The sequence below is a fragment of the Miniopterus natalensis genome, chromosome X (genome assembly GCF_054644295.1).
Source record: "Miniopterus natalensis isolate mMinNat1 chromosome X, mMinNat1.hap1, whole genome shotgun sequence".
Classification (NCBI taxonomy): Eukaryota; Metazoa; Chordata; class Mammalia; order Chiroptera; family Miniopteridae; genus Miniopterus; species Miniopterus natalensis.
This window is the reverse complement of record NC_142103.1, coordinates 100,576,289-100,599,869: the sequence shown is the minus strand read 5'-3', so window position 1 is coordinate 100,599,869 and position 23,581 is coordinate 100,576,289. Positions and strand designations below refer to the sequence as shown.

Below are 23,581 nucleotides of genomic sequence, written 5' to 3'. Positions count from 1 at the left end.
GCTTATCCTGAGTTGGGAATCCCTGGCTTTGGAATCAGACTTTTATGACTTTAGGTGAGCTACATAATTTTTAAGAGGCTCAATAAAATGGCACTAATGAGACTTACTTTACAGAGCCTTTAGGAGGATTACAGAACAAATAAAGGCAGTGTGCCTATAGTGGATGCTGTATAAATACTATATGCACTCCCCTTCTGCAGAGTTAAAATGTCATTTTCAAGAGATCAAGGTAAACAGCAGCAGTCAGAAGACATATCAACATCACGAAGCACCTTGACATGATGCCCTTTGGCCCCAAATGCACAACTTCACGCCAATTGTTAGAAACATCAGACAAACCCAAAATGAGGGATGCTTTACAAAATAATCGATCAATACTTTTCAAGTTGCAAGGTCATGAAAGACAGAAAAACTATGGAACTGTTATAGACAAGGGGAGACAAAGAGGAAATAATAACTGCATACAAAGGGGGGTCTTGGATAAGATCCTGGAATAGAAAAAGTACATTAGGGGACTAACTGGTGAAACTTGAATAAGTTCTTCAGTTTAGCTAACAATACTCCAATGTTAATTTCCTGTTCTTGATAATTGTGCTATGGTAAGATGTAAACTTTAGAAAAAGTGGGCAAGGGATATAAGGGGACTCTATGTCATTTTTGTAACTTTAATGCAGGTCTAAAATTAGTTTACAGTAAAAGAAGGCAAATCCAATAATTTGTGAGAGCTAAATAACTATATTTATGATTTGTGCTGACTGCATTATTATATTAATTCTCCCAAATAGTGAAGAAGTTTCCACAAAGAAATATTTTTCTTCTCTGAAGAAAATACACACTCTCATACTCACATAAACACATATTAAAATACACATATACTTGCAGGACAATTTGTAAATATATATCAAATACTTTAAAATATACATACATTTTGACTGCTATTCTAGAAATTTATCTCAAGAATATCACAGTACTCTTTTATAATATGTGCTCAATAAATATTACTTAAGTAATTGAATGGATTGAAGTGTATTAAGATATTTTCTACAAGATCATTTATCATAATAGAAGAAACAGCCTCAATCTATGTCAAGAAAAAATTGATTAAATAATGGTAGCTTTCATACAATGCAATAGCTTTTAACTGTTAAAAATGTTGATGTAGAGATTTATTGACATGGAAAGATGCTCAGAAGTTATTGTTAATTGAGAAAAATTCAGGACACAAAATAATCTCATTTTTGTTGAGAGAAATAGACAATATATATCCAGTTTTCAGTGGTTGTCTCTGAATGATGGAATTTTGCATGTGTAACTATGTTAAGATTGAAGTTCAGGCCAGACAAGAAATTACAATAAATACGAAAATCCAAAATGAGTCAGCCAAATCATCATAAGTGATTTTAAAGGAAATTAGTCCAAGTTCTTGTCCCAGGGCTCCCGGACCCATCAACCATATCAAAGCTATAAAAAGGCATCAGAGAGAAGACTTTGTAAAGGAGATTGTTGAAGAAATTTCTCTGAAGAGGACTGGTGCAGAGCTGTGGGTCCTCGCTCCCTTTGCAGGTGAGGCTGGAAGGGGCTCCAGTCTAGTCCCATCCAAGCTGGGAGATCATGCAGGAAAGCACTGATAGAGTTTGAAAGGGGGACTGGTGTCTGACTCTTGCCTGAGAAAGCTTCAAGTCAGACTCCTGCCCAAGAAATGAAAAAGAGGATTCAGGAAGACCTGAGAAACTACTTTGTTTCCAGAGTGAAGAGAGGGCTTCTGTATTTGGATGGCCTAAATTTTCCGTTTGTGGATGTGACACATGCAAGTTGGAGTGTTTCTTGTGGACCATTAGAGAGAGGGAGGGAGAGGAAGAGGGAGAAGGTGTACCATGAAATGCCCAAGGCCTAAGGGAGAAATAAGATGTATCCTCTAGTCAAGGGAACTCAGTGGGGAGTAGACCAGCAGGGGAACAATGAAGGGTGCCTCGCATATCTCAGAAGATGGCTTTAAACATCTTTCAAGCTCAGAGAGCATAACAGTAAAGTGTTATAAGATCAACAGAGCATTCTTCCCTTCTCTTCTCTCTCCTCACATCCAGCTAATTTTAAAGGAGTCATAGGTTTTAGTATAGCTCATGGGTGTTATAATGTGCATTTATATAAAGAGCAACAGTAGGCCAAAGCTCAAACTGAAAATCAGAAGAATTTCCCAAAGGATCAAACTGGAATTGAGGCCCCAGTCAGAAGCTTGGGCGTTCAAGTATTGGTCCTTTTCGTGGCGACAATCTCAGGTTACATTAGTACTAAGGACAGTAAAATAGGATGATCGTTTCAGGTAAGAGTGAGCATAGCATCTATCAAAAAGCAGTTACGGTTCAGCAGAAATATCTGGCATACTGAAATGGAGGCCAATAGCCACCTGCACTTTTATTTCATGAGAATAAAGAAGGATTAATTACAGAGGAAGCTCATATTCTACTAGAGATCTTGGAAGATTTGTACAAATAATTCACATATATAAATTAGTTTTTCACCAATACTGTGCTCATTGGAGAAGATAAAAGCATTGGAATTTAATTGCTAAAGAGATGGCACGTTTATTTTGGGAAGTGTGGCCATTCTTTTGTTGGGGCTACCCTTGTTTCTCTTCTCTCCTAATTCCCTGTTGGCTCATTCCACTACATTTTGACTATCTTTTCACGACAATTATGCTCTAATCAGCTTGACAGTCCTTCAACAGCTGTACTAATTTCCAACCATAAAACTCACACCCACTGCTATTCCAAGCAGAGCGTACCCATGACTGTGGCAGAGCACAGAGACCTCCTGGGAAGATTCAGTATGTACCACCTAGATCGTGGGCAAATGCATTCAAATTGATCTTTTATCTTTGTTAAGGACGAAAATGACAAGCACATTATTTTTGAAGGAGCTAGGCATGCTCTTGCTTTAAATACTGGGAAACACAATTCCACTAAATTCTTTCAATAAAAATATGCAAAATCCTTGTACTATTTTCCCTCCCACATCCAGTTCAAGCACTGGAAGAGCATGGTCAGAAAGCAGGATACTGCACTCAAATGACTGCTGGATCAAGGGACACTACCTTCCTTCTATGGAAGGCAGCATTTGATGCCCACTGAATGTTTGTGCATGACAAACTGGTCTCAATTACACACACACACACACACACACACACACACACACACACACACACGCAGAGAGAGAGAGAGAGACCTGTCTCCCCATTGATTCTGTGCTTATTGAGTGTCCATTGCATTTGTTTTTACACTTATTTATGCCACTTTTCTTTGACATAGCAAGTATGCAATTTAATAAGGAAGAAAATTGCTGTTCTAAGAAACTGAGTTGGGTGCTTTGAAAAAACACTTGTAAAGGCAAGTTTCTCAAACATTGCTGTCAAAAAGTGGGGGGACACAACTATAAAAGATTGGGGAGGCACCTGGCTGGCATGGCTCAACTGTTGAGCATCGATCTAGGATCCAGGATACCAAGATTCAATTCCTGGTCAGGGCACATGCCCGGGTTTCGGGCTTGATCCCCAGCAGGGGGTGTGCAGGAGGCAGCTGATCAGTGACTTTCTCATCATTGATGTTTTTCTCTCTCTCCCTCTCCCTTCCTCTCTCTGATATCAATAAAAGTATATTTAAAAAAAAAAAAAAAAGACTGAGGAGGCTTGTAAAAATTAGAAGCTTTCTGCACCTTGAACGAATTTGCAAGCAGCTTTAAATTCTCATTCCACTTGAGGCTGGCAGCTTTAGTGAGAGGACTAAGGAAGGCCATCTGAAATCTCATTGGCAGATTTCTGCTAAAATAAAAACTCATGGCCCTATATGGAAAAAATTGGTAAGTGCTTATATACAGCTGTATTGTTATTTAAAGTAGTTTATTAAAATAAATATTAGTTTTATGATTACTTACTTTAACTTTTCAATTTAACAACCAGCTTCCAGTCCTGAATGAATTCAAGAAAAGAATTCTACCCTCTGACTTAGAGCAGAGGTTGGCGAACCTCAGCCCATGGGCCAAATCCTGCCTACCCAGTTTTTACATGACCCATGAGCTAAAAATAGTTTTTCATTTCTAAATGGTTGAAATATATTAAAATTTTTATTTACATTTAAAAATATTTATTAAAATTTTAAATACATATTACACTTTTTAAAGTTTTTTGCTGTTGCTAATCCTCACCTGAGGATATTTGCCATTGCTTTTTAGAGAGAGTGGAAGGGAGGGAGGGGAGAGAGAAAGAAAGAAACAGACAGACAAAGGGAGAGAGAAACATCGATGTGAGAGAGACACAATGACTGGCTGCCTCCCCCACACGCCCCAACTGGGGCAGATCCAACGTGCAACCAGGTATGTGCCCTTGACTGGGAATTGAATCTCAGACCCTTTGGTCTGTGGGCCAATGCTCTAATATTAAATATTAAAATAAAAAAGAATATTTTGAGATACAGTGGTACCTTGGTTTTCGAATGTGATCCGTTCCAGGAGCCCGTTTGGGTTCTGAAACGTTGGAAAACCCAGGGATCCACAGCCGACAGCTGGGCCTCAGGATCCTGCCCGCAGTGGGAGCCATGGGGCATGTTCGACTTCCGAGGCGAGTTCGAAAACTGAAGCATCGCCTTCCAGGTTTACGGCGTTTGTAACCCGAAATGGTCGTCAATGGAGACGTTCGGAAACCGAGGTACCACTGTATATTAAAGTTATATAAAATTCAAATTTGTCTATTAATACAATTTTAATGAAACTCAGCCATGCCCAGGCTTTTAAGCATTGCCTAAAGTTGCTTTCAAGCTACAGTGGCAGAGTTGAGCAGTTGGGACAGAGATGGCCCACAAAGCCAAAAATATTTCCTGTGGTAGGTGGGAGGCATTTAAGGCTGCTCTCACCCCTCAAGGCTCTGTGGATTAATGTTGCCTTTCTAGGGGTTAGAATTCACACTTAGACAAAATGCTCTTTTTGGCAAACAGTTTTCTATGTCAGAACTGACTGAAAAGAATCAAGAGTGACCTTTTTAAAAAACACATTTTATTTTATTCTATTTGTTTTGTTTTCTTTTTAAATTTTTATGGAATGTATTGGGGTGACATTGGTTAATAAAACTATATAGGTTTCCGGTGTGCAATTCTATAATATATCATCTGTATACTGTATTGTGTGTTCGCCACCCGAGTCCAGTCTCCCACCATCACCATTTATCCCCCCTCTACCCATTACTACCCCCACCCCTTTCCGTCTGATAATCACCACACTGTAGTCGGTGCTTAATCCCTTCCCCTATTTCCCCCCCAAACCCCTCCCCTCTGACAGCTGGCAGTCTGCTCTCTGTATCTATGAGCGATGCACATTATTTACTTGCAGAAAGGCTTTGCTTTGGTACAGACAACTCTGAGCTCATCTTTCCCCTTCTGTTTCCTTTTGGGCCAAGTTGTCTGCTAGCACAAAGCAGCTCCTTTCCTTTGTTTCTCTCTGAAGGAATGATGTAGGTGAGTGGCCTGGAGAAAATTGATTTTGTGTGTGTGTGCTTGTGCATCTTGCTTTGATTTTCCTTTTGGAGTTGACAGATAATCCTCCTTTCTGATTTACTAGAAAATACTGGTATTCAGAGTTAGGTATTGAACAGCTGAATGTATGACTTAAAAAGGGAGAAGAAAAAAATCAAAATCACATTGATCTCTCTCTCCTTTTTGGCAGGAAGAAGTCAGAGACAAAAGAGAAAATAGGAAGGATGTAGAATTGCAAGCTTTTCTGAGGCAAAGCAGTGCCTTACAGACTATTAGAGAGTGTTCAGGGGGACTTCATATTGCTCTGATGGAACAGGACCAGGGTGATACAGGATAATCAGCTTATGGTGTAACAGGTATTAATGGAAAGTGCTGACTGAGGAGCTGAGGTACAACATGCAGCTATCTTAGATTTCAGTCCCTACAAGTAGAGCCCGAAACAGATTTTGTATAGTTTATTAAGAGAGTGCTTAGAGAAACGGCCTGTAAAGGCGTGGAGAAAGCAAGATAGGGAAGGGGAGAGATTAAGCAAGAATTGGTTCCATGTAAAGTGTAGCCTTGGCTTGAACCCTTGGGGAGCACCGGAGCATGAATAGCACCACAGAGGTGGCCCTGCCCAGAGGCAAGGAATCAGGGCTTTAGCTCCCTCACACCACAGTCCTGAGGCAGCTTGGGTGAGGGAAACTCCCAAGCACCTCTAGCAAGGCTGATCCAATTGCCAAAGGCAATCCTCCAGAAGGGAAGTGAGCAGAGGCATTCGCAGCAACCAATACCAAAGGTTATGGGATTAGATTCCAAATGAGGTTGTGAGGCCAACCATCCCGCAACACTTGCAAAGAGTAAACAACTCTTAAGCTTCTCAGCCTCCACCAGAGGTTAAGGGTGTTGGGGCAAATCTTCACTGGCAGGATAGAGCCAGCAAGGCCCTGTCTTCTATTTTATTGTACAACAGACCAGACCCAGGGGAGCGGAACAAGATCCTTCAAATGAAGATTGAAGGGTTCATTATTATATGAGACTGACCTCTCTGATTGGAGACTGTGTTCTGAGATTTAAATTGATCATGGACTTTGTACTGTCTAAGAATAAATAGAAAAGTCATTGCATCTCCCTGGGCAAGAGAAAAGCTAGCCCCAGCTGGAGGAATTTAAAGAGGGCAATGGGAAACAAAAATGTACTTGCTTTGTGAGAGCATCCCATTAGTCCTGCTGAACAGTGCATCACTCTCTGTAGAGACACTTGAATTGCTTACTTAAAACTTGTGGCCATTGTTTCTAGAATTGATCAGAAGTCTCAAATCCAAGGAAAATAATTTTCATGTTTATATTCTAAAGTTTGTGTCTTGGAGTCTATTTTAAAACATCAAATTTAGAAATGCATATTTAGAGAGAGGCAGAAGAAAGAACTCAGAGACCCACCAGGTTGCTGATAGTTTTCCAGTTTCCAATGTTGATCTTCTGTGAGCTCTAAGAGATAAACTTGTATCTCTCTAATAAACCTTTGCTTAGCTGGTTTGAATGGACTTATGTAATTTACAACCAAAATATTTTAAGTAACACTTGTTAAATGGGAGGGTCTTAGAAGCAGCGGCCTAGTTCCATGTGGGTTGGATGCAGAAAATGAGAAGGAATAGTTCAGGGACTTACTTTGAAGCTTTGTTTTCAAGGCATTCATACTACTTTTACTTAGTTTATCTTTACCTGTGGTGGCTTTGGGGATGGGAGGCTAATGGAAATTATGGAGGTCCTCAGAGTATACTTCCCAAGCCATCTTTGGGAGGTTGCTTTTGGAAGACAGTATAATTTTCCTCTGTTTCACAGATGAGGAAAAACAGACCCAGAATTTCAAGTAAACTGCCACAGATCACAGTTGCCAAGTGGCCAGCCCTGGAAGCCTGCCCTGTCTGCCTCCAATGACCTGGTTTCCTCACTCCTCCCCAGAATGGTGGTAAAGATCCAGATTTGGGGAGACGTCGCTTCAAATGTGTCTGCTGTACGCATCATGGAACAAAGCTTTTGTTTGGAAAGATCTGAAAGGCTTTGGAGGAAGGGTACTTGTTTCTGCTCCTGTAATGCAATTAGCCTGTTGAATGTGAGGTGAGAATAAAATGTTTTTCCCTGTTCAGTCTACCCATTTTTAAGAGCACACAGAGAAGCAAGTCTACTGATGGTGACCCTAATGTGCGTGGGGAAGCCCCCCAGAAATGAAAACATTAATTTATCTCAGTCTAGTTATTACTTTGGCTCCTTCCTTCCCTCTTAGTGTAAATTGCTAAGAATGTGAGACTATGTCCTAAGTGGAGGTTTGTTATCATTTTGCTTAATTAATAACATTCTCCGAGGCATGGAGCTGTAATTATTTCCTCCCTTTCTTATGCCCCTTAGTTCAAATCCTCACTTTTATTTATAAAACTACCCTCACTGCTGCTGCCAGGAGGGTAGATATTTCTTGTTCTTTGATTTTCACTGTATTGGAACAGATTTTCATTAAATTTTGTGGCAATTATTTGTACAACATTTACAGGACTCTCTAGATGGCAAGATTCTCATCTTGGGCAATTTTCCCTGAAAGAGATTTGGATCATGTAATTTTAAAATTCTATAAACTGCAAAGGGAATAAATTATTATAAAGTTTTTTTTTTTAAACCAAGCAGCCGGTTTCATTATCATTTTCCCCCTTGAGTGTATGTTGATATAAATAGTAAGCTTTTGCATTCAAGAAAATAATAGTTTTACATACAAGGTGCATCAGAGAAACTAAGGATAATAGTACCACTATCCCTGTAAGTTCACGAGAGGAGTAAAGGATCTGCATTTACCCTATGCAGATACTTTATTCTACTTGAGATGAATTTCTTTGGACAAATTCAACATCAAAATCTTGGGCAATGAAAGTCCTTCTATTAAGTTCCTTATAAAACATCAAAATTACTTTTCAAGGTAGAAAACACTAAAATAATACCTAATAATAATAGTAAATATTTATGTCTGACCCTGTGCCAAGTTTTTTATATGCACTATTAAATTTTTATTAATATTTTTAAAGCATTTAAATTGAGATATGATTGACATGTCAAAAACCATACATATTTAATGTATACAACTTGCTGAGTTTGGGGATAAGAATACACTTAGAAAACTATCATCAGTATCAAGGCCATAAGCATATCCATCACTTTCCAAACTTTCCTCCTGTTCCTATTATTATTATTTTGATGTATACTATTCTATTTAATTTTTATAAAAATCCCTATGATTTAGTTATTATTATTATCTCCATTTTATAGTTAAGGGAACTGAGGCTTGCAGATTTTTCAGTCTCATGCCTTTTAATAGGCAGAATTGGGATTTAAACCTTTACCTGTCCAATTTCAGATCTTAATTTCTTTCTTATGCCACCTCTCATCCCAGCATAAGAGAGGGGAATCTAGGGAGTCAATTAAGCTTGGAACAAGAAACCTTTACTATGGCGTTATCCAATTAGAGAGTGAGCTAAAAGAGGAAAGCCAAAGAGCCAGCTTGAGTTCCTTTATTTGGAAGAGGATCTAGAGGTGCTAGTAATTTCATAGGTGCTCTCAAGGTTAAACTTTTCTAATCCAGAAATAGTTCACAAATGGTGACACCATACATATAGCTACCCCAGGGCCTTTGTATTAGCTGCTCTCTCTGCCTGAATATTCTTAACTAAGGTATCAATATGACAAACTCCTTTACCTCCTTGACATCTGTGCTCAAATGTCAACCTCTGAATGGGCCTAACCTGACTATCCCATTTAAGACTAGAAGTCCCAAGCCCCAGAACTTCTGATCCCCCTTTGCTTATTGATTTATTTTTATTAAATGCACTGGGGGGTAACATCGGCTAATAACATTAGGTAATTTTCAGGTGTACAAGATTATAATTCAACATCGGTTAAAGGTGATATGTGTTTTATTTCTACTAGCACTTATCACCTTTTAACACACTATCTAATTGACTTTACTATCATCTATTGTATATACATCCTTCCCCACTAGAATATAAACATTCCAAGGAAAGGGATCTCTATTTTGTTCACTGATGGACCCCAAGTTCCTAGAACTGTGCCTGGCACACAGTAGACATTCAATAAATTTGGCTTGATGAATAAATCAGGAAGATACATTCCCAGGAATTATAAACAAGTAATTGGGAAATCTGGGAGGTCGAGAGCTTCACCTGAGGTGAAGTTCAGAGCTTTCGTGTGTGTCACTGAATTATCTCTCTCTCTCTCTCTCTTTCTCTCTCTTTCTCAGACACAGACACAGATGCACACACACACACACACACACACACACACACACACACACACACACACACACCCCTACAGAAACACGCATACACACACACATTCCTTTCCTTGTGAGGCAAGGCCATTGGCATATTTTAGTGGTGGCAATTCATTTTGGAGAAATCACATTTACATTTCTCCGGCAAAATGAACATAAAGTCATTTTCTCTGCTCTATAATGCAATTGTAAGATGCCCAGTTGCTCTAGTAATCCATGTTGGCCAGCACACCAAATGATCAAAGTGGGGAGCAATGAGCAACAAAAAACTAGAAATGGTTTTCTTATTCAGAAAGCCTGCTCACTGTGAATTGACTGGATCTTCCAAAGCGAACTATAATCTATTCCACTCCCTATCACTTACAATGGCTCTCTCAGCCAGTACCAATGACTGTACCTTACCGCACAATGTAGATCAATTAATAAAGACATCTGGGAGGTAACTGGGTTATAAAGGTGTTAAGAGTTTGTAAGTCAAGTAAGCCCATGAGCTTTGGGGCAGAAAGTGAGAGACAGAGGAGAGGAAGGTTATTAAGTGAAACAGGGATCATCATTTCAACCAGACTCTGAGATGAACATGAAGAGAAAGCAGGTAGACTAGTTAAAATAGAGCACTCCCTACAGTGGGTCCTGCAAGGGTACCTGAAAAATCTTAGAGGTAATCTGCAACAGGTCTTCAAAAGTCAAACCCTAGAACAGGGGTGAACAAACTACAACTCACTGGCTAAATCTTGCTTTACATCTGTTTTTGTATGGTCTGCAAGCTAAGAATGGTTTTTATATTTTTAAGTGGTTAAAAGAGCAGAGGAAGATTAATATTTGTAACACATGAAAATTATATGAAATTCAGATTTTAGTGTACGTAGGTAAAGTTTTATTAGGACATAACCACACTAATTTGTTTACATACTGTCTATGGCTGCTTTTGTGCTACATTAGTAGAACGCAGTATTTGTGACAGAGACTCTGTGGACAAAGTCTACAGCATTTACTATGTGCCCCTTACAGAAAAGTTTGCCTACTCCTAACTTAGAACTTCAGTTACTTTTTTATGTTTTTGCATTAGAGATGCACAAGGTTTCTTTCCTACAGATACTTTTTCTTAATAAAATAAATCTTATAACAATATATTTATGATATTATAATATCTCTTATACTCTTTCTAATTTTGCTGTTGCACAGCCTTGTTAAATGTCTCGTCTTACAAACAGCTCATCATCTGAGAGCTATATATCTGACAATAAGTAATAAGCATTATTCATTAATTGAAGTAAGATTCCAATCTTATTGAGTTTTCCTTCAAATTGTTTTCAATTTAATAAAGCTGAACTGTACCTAATAGAGAATTAAATGTCTAAATTTGACTCAAATGTCAAAGCCGCCCTTCTCTTTGAGACTTTTATTAGAATGTGCTGAATTTTTTTCTTAAGCCAGCAAGAGGTACATAGGCTATAAAACCTCTCCCAAATGAACTTGAACCTTTTGGATCACTGCTGTGGGTGCAGGAGAAGATGGAAATCATGAGCTCCATTCTGAGGGTGCAACAATCAAAAGAGTTTAGCCTTGTCTGGGGCTGTAAATACACCCGAGTGTTTCCATCTCTACCAGCTGTGAGGACAAATATGGTTTTATTAATATTACTACAAATATGGCTCTATTAATATCAATACCAGATTTCCCTTAGCTCCCTGCTTCCATATGCTTATACAGAAATGTCAGTGCCTTGCAAATTTCCCCTCTCCAGGAATGTTGGGGGCCCTCATGGTTGCCTTGTAGGCATCTGTTTATGAGACTCAGTAGGGTCTCTGAAAGTACAGGTCCTAAATCTTCTAGAGGGCTGTGCAGTGGAGTCATCAGACCAGTTATAGCTGCCTCTGCCACCTCAGTGTTGCTGAGCTGGAGATTCGCTGCCTCTGTGGAACTTTCCACAACCCAGCTGGCCCTGAATGCCCTGCAGGGGTGTGTCACAGCTGCTCCCATGAGGCAGAGATACAGCTGCTGCTTCCAAAACCTCATTCCTATGGATCACTTAATGGCAGCATCCGAACAGGCCCCTTCAAGGCGAAAAGGAGACTCATTTGGGTCTGTCCCACTTCAAGGCTGCTTGGGAACTAAAGTGTCACAAGGTTTAGGAGACCCACAGTTCCCACTCACACTTATGGCTCTTCTGCCTTCCTGAGTACATCACACCCCAAGGGTGATGAGTTCCCAGAAAAGCTAAATGTACTATCTCCTCTCACCCTCACGTCTGGATGCTTGCTCTGGAGTTCATCCCATCATCATAAATTCACTCCCAAGGGACTGGTCAGCTCTGCCTGTCATCCATCCTTCTTTGGAGCCTCACAAGTGTGTTGAGCTTATTTATACAGATCTGAACTCAAGCTGTGGTCATGGTTAAATATACCTCACTTCACCTCCCAGTCCCCAAGAAAATACATTGATACAAATAAATGTGTGTGTGTGTGTGTGTGTGTGTGTGCTATCCATGAAACTTTGAAATCTGACCAAACCAGGGACCCCTGTTATAGAAAACCAATTTATTTTGTGTGAATGAAAGGCTAGATTATGGTCTACTATGAGAAAAAAGTATATACAATTTTTTACATAAGTTCTTTATTTTGAGAAAATTATATGAATAATAGGTGCTTTTATGATGATTTTAATAGATGTTTTGGAATGGGTGAAAAATGCTACATTTAATAAGGTTTTTAAAATTTTTTATTCATTTATTTAAAAATATTTGTTGTATATCTAAAATGTGTCAGGCACCGGGGATGCTGTGGAGATATAAAAGGTCCCTGCCCTGATGGATCTCACATACTAGTGGGGGAGTAATAAACAACTAAAAAAACATATAATTTTAAAGTTGTGGCAATTTTCATACAGCAAATTAAAGCAGGGTAAGGGGGTAGAGAGTGACAGCTGGGGAATGCTACTGTAGAGAGACAGGATGAAGAGAGAAGGCCTCTATGAGGATGGAACTTTACAGCCAAGACTTGAAGGAAGTGAGAAAATGAGCCTTGAGCTAGTTTGGAAGAAGACATGCAGAAGGAAAGCATGTGCAAAGGCACTGGGAGTAGGTTAGCACAGAGAATGGATGGAGCTCCTAGGCCAGCACAGATGAGCATTCCTTTAGGGAAATCTTCAACCTGAATCATACTCTCTTCCTGTTTCCCTTTCAGAAAGTTTAAGTATGCTGCCTGAAACTATTCCAAGAAACAGCCCCCAACAACAACAAATCATTTATGAAGAGCTGTATGTTCCAGAGATTTACATAAGTAATTTACAATATTTAAAATGATCCTGCCTAAGTGGACATATTTATCTTCATTTTAGATTAATCATGTGACGTGCCCAAGACCACACAACCAATAAGTGGTAGAACTCAAGTCTTTTGAGGTCCAAAGCCTGGGCTATTTCCATTATTTAAAAAGTTTTCAGTCTTCTCCAACCTCAGCTTCTTTCTTCATATTAACTATCCTGTACTAGATGAATTCTGTGGCTCAAATGAAGACCCAGTTGGCAGAAATAAGGAGAATGGAAAAAGAAGGCTGCTGGGGCAGGGATCTGGGTAAGGCACAGGTGACTGTATTGCTTACACCGACTTTGAATGCCTCTGTCCAGGCCCTGAGAGTGAGCACACAGTGGAAAGCCTTGATGACAGAAATAGGGGAAGCTCATATGCCTCATTGGCCTGCCGTTATCTAGGTCCTAGGAGTTTAGGACCTAGAGGCTGGGAGTCTCACAGCCTACAAAGAGGATTTCCCTGAAGTGGGCAAATTATGATAGAGAAGGGCCTGTGCACTTACTGATCCAACAGGCTTTCTGCCTCTACAAATTAGGTTCTCTAGGTCATTTGTTCTGTCACCTTCAGTCTGTTTATGGTGGTCAATAGCTGAGAGTGTTCCATCTACTGCAGTGAGTCTACCAGGACCAGCAAACTCAATGCCATGACCTTGGACCAAAAGTTCTCCCCTGCAAACAGAGGGGTGGTTCTCCCTGACAAAGTACCCTAGACACAGCTGGAGGAGGTGTTTTTTTCTTCCAGATTTTCTGTAGTGAGATTTTATGGTTGTGCAGGTCCTAACTCATCACGAATTGTGGTTGTATGGAATCTAGTTATTTTCTTTTGTAACTCCAGCTTAGAAGGGTAGGGAGCACTTTCCCTTCTGCCTTCCTGAGAATAGGGATCTGTTTTATGTTTGTGAAATACCAACCATGCTCTTGAAGTTTCTTAAGTCCTTTGCCTCCAAATGGGAGTCTTAATTAGTTATGTACTCATTATTCAATGAGTGTAATTGTTCACAAATCCAATCATTTATTCATAACTCCTTTCATTCTTTTGCCCTTTGGGCCATCCCACTCAATTATCTAATACAGAGAATGTAATTTAACAGTTCTTGGCATCTGCACATGGCTGTTCAGCATTATTCGAAAAAAAATCACACACTTGTGAAGACTAGTACAAGAATGGAGTAACTGTTATGACAAACTATCCCTTAATTTTTATCAGATTTATACAGTAAAAATGAATGTCTCACTTACATAAGAGGGCATCATGTGTATTCTCACTCAGATGGTTCTCCTGGGAGCCTCCTTTTCAACTGCTGTCTCAGGAAACCAGGCTCCTGCCCGGTTGTGGCTCCATCTTTTCTAAGTCCTTGGAGTCTTTTCTATTCAACCATCTAATGGAAAAAGAAATGGAAAGGCCACATATATGAGGATTGTGGAGAGTCATGAAGGGGGCTTATATCCCTTCATCTCACATTCTTTTGGTTCAGACACAATTATTTGACTGTATCATAGGCTGGAAAATGCAGCCTCGCTGGCTACCCTGGAGGAAAGGGAAGTGAACTGGTGAATAACTGGCAATCCACTGTAAATTTACGGTCTTTAAAATCAATTAGGGTGCTGCCTGCCCAGCATCCTATGTCGCCCTAGCTAGTTCTTTCTCTTATATCAGTTATTTCAAATCTTAGTGTTCCCCCAATTTCTAACCCTACCATATTTCCCATTACTCTTTTTAAAAATAAAATATGTCAGACATATGGAAAAGTATAAAGAATGAACTTCACTTGCATATCCACCACCCACTCAGGAAATAAAATATTGCAAAGACAGTTTAAGCTTTCTATATATTTATCCCTGATTCTTTTTTAGGAGGTAATCTTGTTTGTTATTTAACAAAGAAAATAAAAGCCCACTGTATTTTAAGTCCCTCAGTGTTCTGCCTTCAATAATGCAAACACCCCTGCTTTCATCATAATTTCCTCCCATTTCTTGTTGCTACAGGAGAGCAATGTCTCTCCTCTCCTTAGCCTATTCCTTCTATTTGTTCTCTCTCTCTTCCCCATCACCAGATATCTCACTCTTTTCTTATCCCCTCTCCCTGTCCATCAGTTTCTTCCTTCTCATCAACATTTAATTACCTGTGGTCTCTTCCAACTCACTTACAAATACAAAAGCAAAACCTCAAAACTCTATATGACTTCTTGTGTATCTCCAGGCTCACTCTCCTCTTCATGAAAATTCATTGTGAAATGACTGCTGCTCATACTTCAATACACTGTAACCTGGATTCCATCCCACAGCTACAGGGAACCAACTCTATCCCAGCCCATTACAGCACTGACTCAAGCCAATGAACATTTCTCACTCCTTATCTTCTTTAAGCTCTCAGCACATTTGACCCCATGGATCTTCTCCTTGAAATACTCTTTCCATGGCTTCTCTCTGCTCTTTCTCCAGATCTTAGTGCATTTGTTCTTTACACTCCTTTAAATGACAATAATTGTTAAATGATTTTTCCTAGATCATCTTCTCTTCTTTTATATATTTCTAAGTGATCTCATCCATTGATCCTTGTCAGCCCCAAGCCTAAATCTCTCCCACCAAAACCAACCAACCAACCAAACAAAATGAACAGCACTATCAACATCTATGTGGAATCTAATGAACAAAATAAACTGATGAACGAAACAGAAACAGAGACATAGAACTATTGAAGAGTCTGACAAATTTTAGAGGGAAGAACTATTGAAGTCTGACAAATTTTAGAGGGAAGGCAGGGGTGGGGGAGTGTGGGAGAGAGATTATTCAAAGAACTTATATGCAATATGCATAACCTATGGACACAGACAACAGTGTGGAGAAAGCCTCGGGGGGGAGGGCGAGGGTGGATGCTAGGTAGAGGGGATCAATGGGGGGAAAAAGGGGGACATCTGTGATACTTTCAACAATAAAGATAAAAAAGAGAAATAAAAAAATGATAATGCAAAAAAATAAAATAAATAACAATAAAAATAAAAACACGCCAGCCCAGCCAGGCATGGCTCAGCGGTTGAGCATCGACCTAGGATCCAGGCGATTGGGGTTTGATTCCCAGTCAGGGCACATGCCCGGGTTGTGGGCTTGATCAATGACTCTCTCATCATTGATGTTTCTCTCTCTTTCTCTCCCTCTCCTTTCCTCTCTCTAAAATCAATAAAGATATATTTTTTAAAAAAAGAAAAAAACAAAACACCCATACCAAACAAAATTCGTCTCTCAAATCTTGCTGTGCCATCCACCTACTTTGCTGTTCCTTCTTAGTTGAAATTTTTAATAATGGTCTACAAATGTCCCTCTACTTCCTTACCTTCCACTTTTTCCTCAGCCCATTCTAACACACTGGCTTCTACTTTCATGACTACCACGATGGCTCTGGAGAAGAAGGTTGTTGGTAATCCTCATATTGCTAAACCCAGTGGACATTTTTAGCCATCTTTTCCCTGACTTCTTAGTAAAATAAAGCCTATGGAGTGAATGCTTCTTAAATAGCCTTGAATTCTCTGACACCACACTTTCCCTCCCACCTCTCTGACTACTACATCCATGCCACTGTGGGATCATCTCAAAATATTTCTCTTAAATATTAGATCTTTCAAGGCTTGATCCTAAGAATCCTTTTATTCCCCCCTCAAAGTCTCCCTGCCCCCTCAAAGTCCCCTTGCCCTTGAATTCAGTTACTATTTATATCCTGATGATCCACAAGTTTATGAAATTTCTGGTCAGATCTCCCTTCTGAACTCTAAACCTGTATATTAAAATTCTCCCGCAACCTTACCACTTGCATATTTTAAAGGCTTCTCCAAGTCAATATTTCCAAAAACTTATATCTTGCATTTCTTTATCTAAATCTAGATCTAGTCCCCCACCATTTCCTGTTTCAATGAATACCATCATCACGCATTTAGATACACAAACCAATACTCCCCCCAAATTCACCCTGTTGTCTTGTTTTACTTTTCAAATATCTTCCAAATCTGTCCATTTCTCTCCATACCTACCAATACTCCTTTATACATATATTGCAAGAGTTTTCTTCCCCTCCCTGTGATCCTGCCATACTGACTTTAGAGGCTTTTAAACTAGGCCCACTGCTTCTGTCCCTTTTCCTGGAACATTCTCTTTTCCTTCTCCATCTCTCCCTATGACTTTGGAAACCCCTATCATAATTGTGATCTCAGTTTAAACAACTTTTTTTCAGGGAATTGTTCCTTAATTCTTCAGGCTGGATCAAGTTTATTATATACTCTTATGATTTACTGTATCTTTCTTTTGCAGTACTAAAGACAGTATATTTATATTTGTGTGATTATTTGACCAGTTGAATCTCTGTGAGATTACATAGCATATTCTGTATTGCTGAACTCCATGCTCCTGGCCTGTAGTACAGCACATGATACACATCAGGTGTTCAGTAAATGCTTAAGTGGTTCCAAATACCAACTGTAGGCTGACAATTGCCAAAACTATCTCCAACCCAAGTTGCTCTCCTGAGCTTCAGATCTACATAACCAACTCTTTACTGGAATCACTGATTGGGTGTTTCACTGGCATCTCAGACTTAACAAATCCCAAACTATGCTTACTACCTCCTCTACACCCAAACCTCATTCTCCTCTAATGTTTTAAGAGAATGATTCCCCTCAACATTTCACTTGCCAAAATTAGACACTGAACATTGGCTCTGGACTTTTTTTCCTCTCATCTCTCTCTTTTGATAAAGCAGTGAGTCCTATTGATTCTGTCTCTCAATTATGTTTCCAATCTGTCCAATTATACCCAACCTCATAGTCCCTATTCTAGTTCAGGATATTATCAGCTCTAGCCTGGATCACTATAAATGCCACTTTACTAGCCTCCATTCCTTCAAGCTTTGTGTTACTCCTAGTATTAACCTTAATAAACAGTAATTTGTCTAAAATAGAAATCTGATCATACATCTGCTTCAAAGACCTAGATAGTTTCTCCTCAGTCAATAAGGCTTATAAAATTCTAGAGGACCCAGTTCTTGCTTGGCTCTCTATCCTCACCTTTCACCCCTCTCCTTCCATATTCCATTCTTCACCCATCCTAGACCATTTCCCTTTTATTGAATGTGCCCTTCTCTCTTATTATACCTTCAGATTTTCTGTATTAGTAATTTACTACTGCATAACAAATCATTTCACAATTTAGTGTTTTATAACCGCAATCATTTATTACTTCCCATGAACCTATAGGTCAGCTGGGTAACTTTTCAGATTTGGCCAGATTCATCTGATCTCCATTGGAATAGCTCATTTTTTCTTTGCTCAGTAGGCCACTAGGCTAGTCAGAGGCTGGCTGGTCTAGAATGATATAGCGTGGCTTCATCTGGCTCTTCTCCATATGGTCTCTCATCCTCCAGTAGGGAAGCCCTGGTTTATTCTCATGATGGTGGCAGAGTTAAAAAGAAAGAGCAGAAGCATGTAAAGCCTCCTGACACTAGGCATGAAACTGACATACGATCATTTCCGTTGCATTCTGCCAGCCAAAGCAAGTCACAAGGTCATCTCAGATTCAACGGGTTGGAAATGGACTTCACCACTTGACGGGAGGAGCTACAAACCCACATTGCAAAGGAGTGTGTACATAAGTAGGTGGAGAATCTGGGCCATTTTTGTAATCAGTGTACCTACTCACATCATCTTTCACATTCCTTTTGCAGAGAATACCTGTACCCCAGCCCTTCTTTTTAATAACTCATAATTGTCTCTCTGGTCTCAACTTAGATATCACCTTTGGGAAGCTTTCAGATTCCTCTAGATGTTTCTCCTCTGGATCTCATCATTATAGCACACATATTAAATCCCTGACTACTTGTCTGATTCTCCAATTAGAACATGAGTCCTTGAGGACAGAAACTATGTGTTATTTGGTCATCTCCTGGCACAATGCCTGGTAACAGCAGGGGCTGTTATAGGTAAATTTAAATTTAAAATGTACAGTAAAAATCAATCAAGAGAGGTTTCAATAAGTAAATTTAAATGTAAAATGCACAATAAAATCAATCAATATCAACATGTGCTTCCACTGCTACTTAAATCTCTGATTAAAGATAAAATAGCAGGAAATATTTCCGGCAACTCACCTTTCTCCCTTTCTTTTCTTTTTTTCTTCTTCAGTAGAAGGAAGGGAGTAGGATTTGAACTTTACTGTGTGATTCTACTTATGCAGTGATCACAAAAATGCAATATAAACACAAGAATAATGGGCATGAATCTACTTTATTTTCTTAGTGGGGTAGAAGTATTTGTTTCAAGCCCCCTTTTCACTGCACTGCTCTCTACTCGTCACCCATCTGATAAGAAGTATTGCACTGCTTTATCTATAAATTACTTTTTCTCAGGGCTCAGTAATTTTCATCACTAGTCTTATATCTTCTGCAAATCCTCAATGTCTCACAACAGAGCTAATTCTGGTATTCATGGCACAGTCTCTAGAGCAGTGAGGTACAAAATGACTCCAAATTCTTTCACTCCGCTGGCTTCCCTTTTGCCATCTTATCACATTCATTACCAAGTTGTTATTGACTTTTCTTAATCACTACTCTCACTTTTTAATTTACTTTCCTCTTGCTGTAGCTGCTTCCTCAACCACACCTCACCTCATCCCACACAAGTACATGGGAACTGACAATTTTCTAGTCACATTATTTTGCTTTCCCATCTACATATTTTTTTCCTTGCAAATTATTATTTTAAGCATCTGTCAAACAGGAAAGGCTAATCCCCCATCCCCATATAATTCATTTTAATAGCATCTTTAAGCAAATCGAGGTTAATATCATTCTCTCCCACTATGTACCCACTTCTATGGTTCCCATCATTGTCACCGCCACACATTTTCACGACTCTTCACAAACTGCCCTGAGGTTAACTACCATTTATCACAAAAGAGAGTATTAGCAATTAGGACAACCCATACAAAAAGTATTCCTCAGAAACTCCCTACAAAGAACATTAGAGTTCATCAACTGGGGCTCTAATTCAGTAAGATAACTCTCAGCTTCTCAAAGTGATGGAACAAACTCTATGTGAGCCACTATTCCCAGCTCACTGAGAGCCACTATTCCCAGCTCACAATTCCAGAAGGTTCAGTATTCAGAAGTCATGCCAGAGTAGTCCTGCTTACCTTTTTGACAAGTTTCAACACCAGGACTTCAGTAAACTATTTGGCCAAATTTCCTTGGAGTCTTGAGAACCATAAGGAAGAATATAGACATGACTGTACTATGGCTACATTATTATGTGGGTGGCTAATCATTCCTACACATAGAAAGTTGATTAATGGGGCTGAAATCTTTTTTATAAAGGACCAGGTAGTACTTATTTTAGGTTTTGTAGGATGAACTACTCAAGTCTGCCACTGTAGCCCAAGATGAGACCTAGATAATACATGAAAGAATGAGTGTGTTCGTTTTCCAATAAAATTTCATTTACAAAACAGACATGGGCTGGATTTGGCCCATGGCCATAGTTCACTGACCCTTGTCTTAGGGTCTAAGCTACCAGGGGGCATGACTATCTCATGCAGGATTTAGTGACCTGATCCTGAAACACTAATCAGAAAGAATATATGCACCCCTATGTTCATAGCAGCACTATTTACAACAGCTAAGATCTGGAAACAGCCCAAGTGCCCATCAGTAGATGAGTGGATAAAAAGCTGTGGTGCATTTACACCATGGAATACTATGCAGCTGTAAAGAAGAAGAATCTCGTACCCTTTGGGACAGTATGGATGGACCTGGAGAAAATTATGCTAAGTGAAATAAGCCAGGGAGAGAAAGACAAACATCACATGATCTCGCTTATACGTGGAATCTAAAGAAATTAATAAACTGATGAACAGAATAGATTCAGTGACATGGAAGCATGGAACAGACTGACGAATGTCAGAGGGATGGAGGAGGGTGGGTGGGTGGAGGGGGAGAGAGTAACCAAAGAATTTATACGCACATATGCACAACCCAAGGACACGGACAATGGTGGGGAGGGGGACTAGGGAGGGGGGTGGGACAGGGTGGAAGGGGTCATTGGGGAGAAAAAGGAACATCTGTAATATTTTAAACAAAAATAAAATTTAAAAAAAGTTAAAAAGTGATTACAACAAATTATAAGATTATATGCAACACCCACTCGAAAAATCAATACTGCTGAAACTCTAAATGCCTTTTTTTAATAAAAGGGAAAAAAAAGATTTAGTGACCTGTATAGTATAAGAATTCAAAACCTTCAACTTGCAGCTGGACTGTTGTCTTTAATTACTGGACCCACAGCACTGTGTTAGTGATCACACCTGCTGACACACTCATGCTCACACTCAGTCACCACAGAGAGGTTTTCTTTTATTCTGATTAGTTTCATATATTCTTAGAAAGGAGAGAAACATGAAGTCCTTTTACTACAAAAATTAGTGCAGATTAAGAATTAATCTACACACAGATGAGTTCATAAAAACATAAGAAAACATTAGCAGTTAATTAGAGATTAATGCTAAAATGCTAAATGGAGTTCTCAGATTGAAGCAACTACATCACACTTGAATTGTTAATATGGCAATTAGCTCAGCCGCCTACAAAGTACTTGTTAATAAATACTTCATAAAGACTTCTGCTAAATGAGAGTACAGCAGGTTTATAAAATGTAACTTTATATGGTCTTGAAAAACATACTCAGTATGCTTTCTTTTTAGAATCTTTAGTAATGGCAGCTTCTTGAAAGACTTCATGCCACAGCTAAATTTCAAATATTTTTTTCTTTCTGTAACTACACATACAACAGTGGCTCTCAAAGTGTGGTTTGCAGACTAGCAGTGTCAGTATCTGCAGGGAAACTGTCAATTCCCGGGCTTCACCCCAGACTTTCTGAATCAGACACTCTGGGGTAGGGCCCAGAAATCTGCATTTGAGTAAGCTCTTCCAGTGATTCTGATGCAGCTCAAGCTTGAGAACTACTGCTTTACAACACTGAGGGTGAATTGCAAGTAAGGTTCAGATGTTTGTGTCCTACACTATGTAAACAGGGAGGTGGGTCCTACTATGTTTGCACACTGGAATCACCTGGGGTTGTTCATAAACACTGATGCCTGTGTCCCACCCAGAGATTATGATTTAATTGATCTGGGGTATAGTCTAGGCTTTGGGATGTTTAAAAAATTCCTAGGTGATCCTTATCTGCAGATGTAGTTAGTAAATACTAGAGTAAAAGCAGTGTCCCAACCCAAATATGGCAGAAAAAACTATCTTTGATGGTATGGAGAAGAATTGTATATTTTTCAGATTCCTTCCAGGTTAGCTCTATTTTGGTTGAAAAGTAGTTTATTTGCTGTATTTGTCTTTGGGAAAATCCTAGGGTCTTAATAGCATCAGCTTATACATGATCTTTGTGATACTGACTGGCATATAATTGTATAAATACATGTATTTTGTTTTGCATAAATTAAAATACAGTTTCTTATATCTATAAAATATCCACACACACACACATCTGTTATGCTGAAAGTCCATGGTGGCATGGACACCATGTCCTTGGCATTAGTAGGTGAAATCCTATGAATGGGGAAATGGTCTAGTTCCACACTTTGAAAGATAATGGGTATGAAATGAAACAAAAAAATAAAGAACAAAACCATAAACAAAAACTTCAACAACTTAAAGATTTCAAACTATACCAAAATAACTAAATACTAAAATCAGCAAGTATTGAACATCTAAAAATAATAATAATGTTGATTTGACATATAGGATATGACCAACATTGTTTCCAGATTATAAACCATTTGATAAACAAGCAAAAATGAAATAAATATGTTTATCAGTCAAATCAAGAAACAAATAAGAAGTATAAGCCAAAGGAAAGCATAGAAATTCACTAATAAATATTAAAAAATAGTAATAAATGAAAATGTAGAAAAAAATGACATTTTTCCCCTGTAAAATGAGAAAAAATAGATGAACTATTAACTAGCCTAAGAAAAAAAGATGAAATTCAGCAAACAAAATTAGGAATAAAATAAAAGTACCATATATACAGAGGAAATAGAAATGAACAAAATACTCGACATAGTTCTAGGCTAATAATTTTAAAAATTTGGGTTAAATGAAAAAATTTCTAGAACTAGTTTTTCTACAAAGAGCCAAAAGAGTAAAATACTTAAATAGATCAATAAGTGTAGAAGAAATTGAAAAAAAAAGTTTTCACAGGCACATTTGTTCAAGTCTTAGGTTGAGATATTCCTAAACTTTTGAGACTATTCCAGGGAAGAGAGAAAAAGGGGAACATTTCATCTTTTTACAAAGCTAGTGTAGTACTGACAAGCATACTTGACAATCAAAAAGATTTTCACAGACTAAAGAGAGAAAAAGATGAGGGGTGGAGAGGGAGAAACAGGCGATTTCACAAGGACTT

General features: G+C 38.8%; 1 long non-coding RNA gene across 2 annotated transcripts in view; it reads right to left on the bottom strand.

Moving 5' to 3' along the window:
* LOC148090648 (uncharacterized) overlaps positions 1–23,581 on the bottom strand; it is a 308,919-nt gene that overhangs the window by 168,378 nt on the left and 116,960 nt on the right. For both annotated transcript variants that reach the window (XR_015713701.1, XR_015713700.1), the window contains exon 5: positions 14,370–14,509. This is a non-coding gene — a long non-coding RNA (uncharacterized LOC148090648). The remainder of the gene's footprint in view (positions 1–14,369; positions 14,510–23,581) is intronic.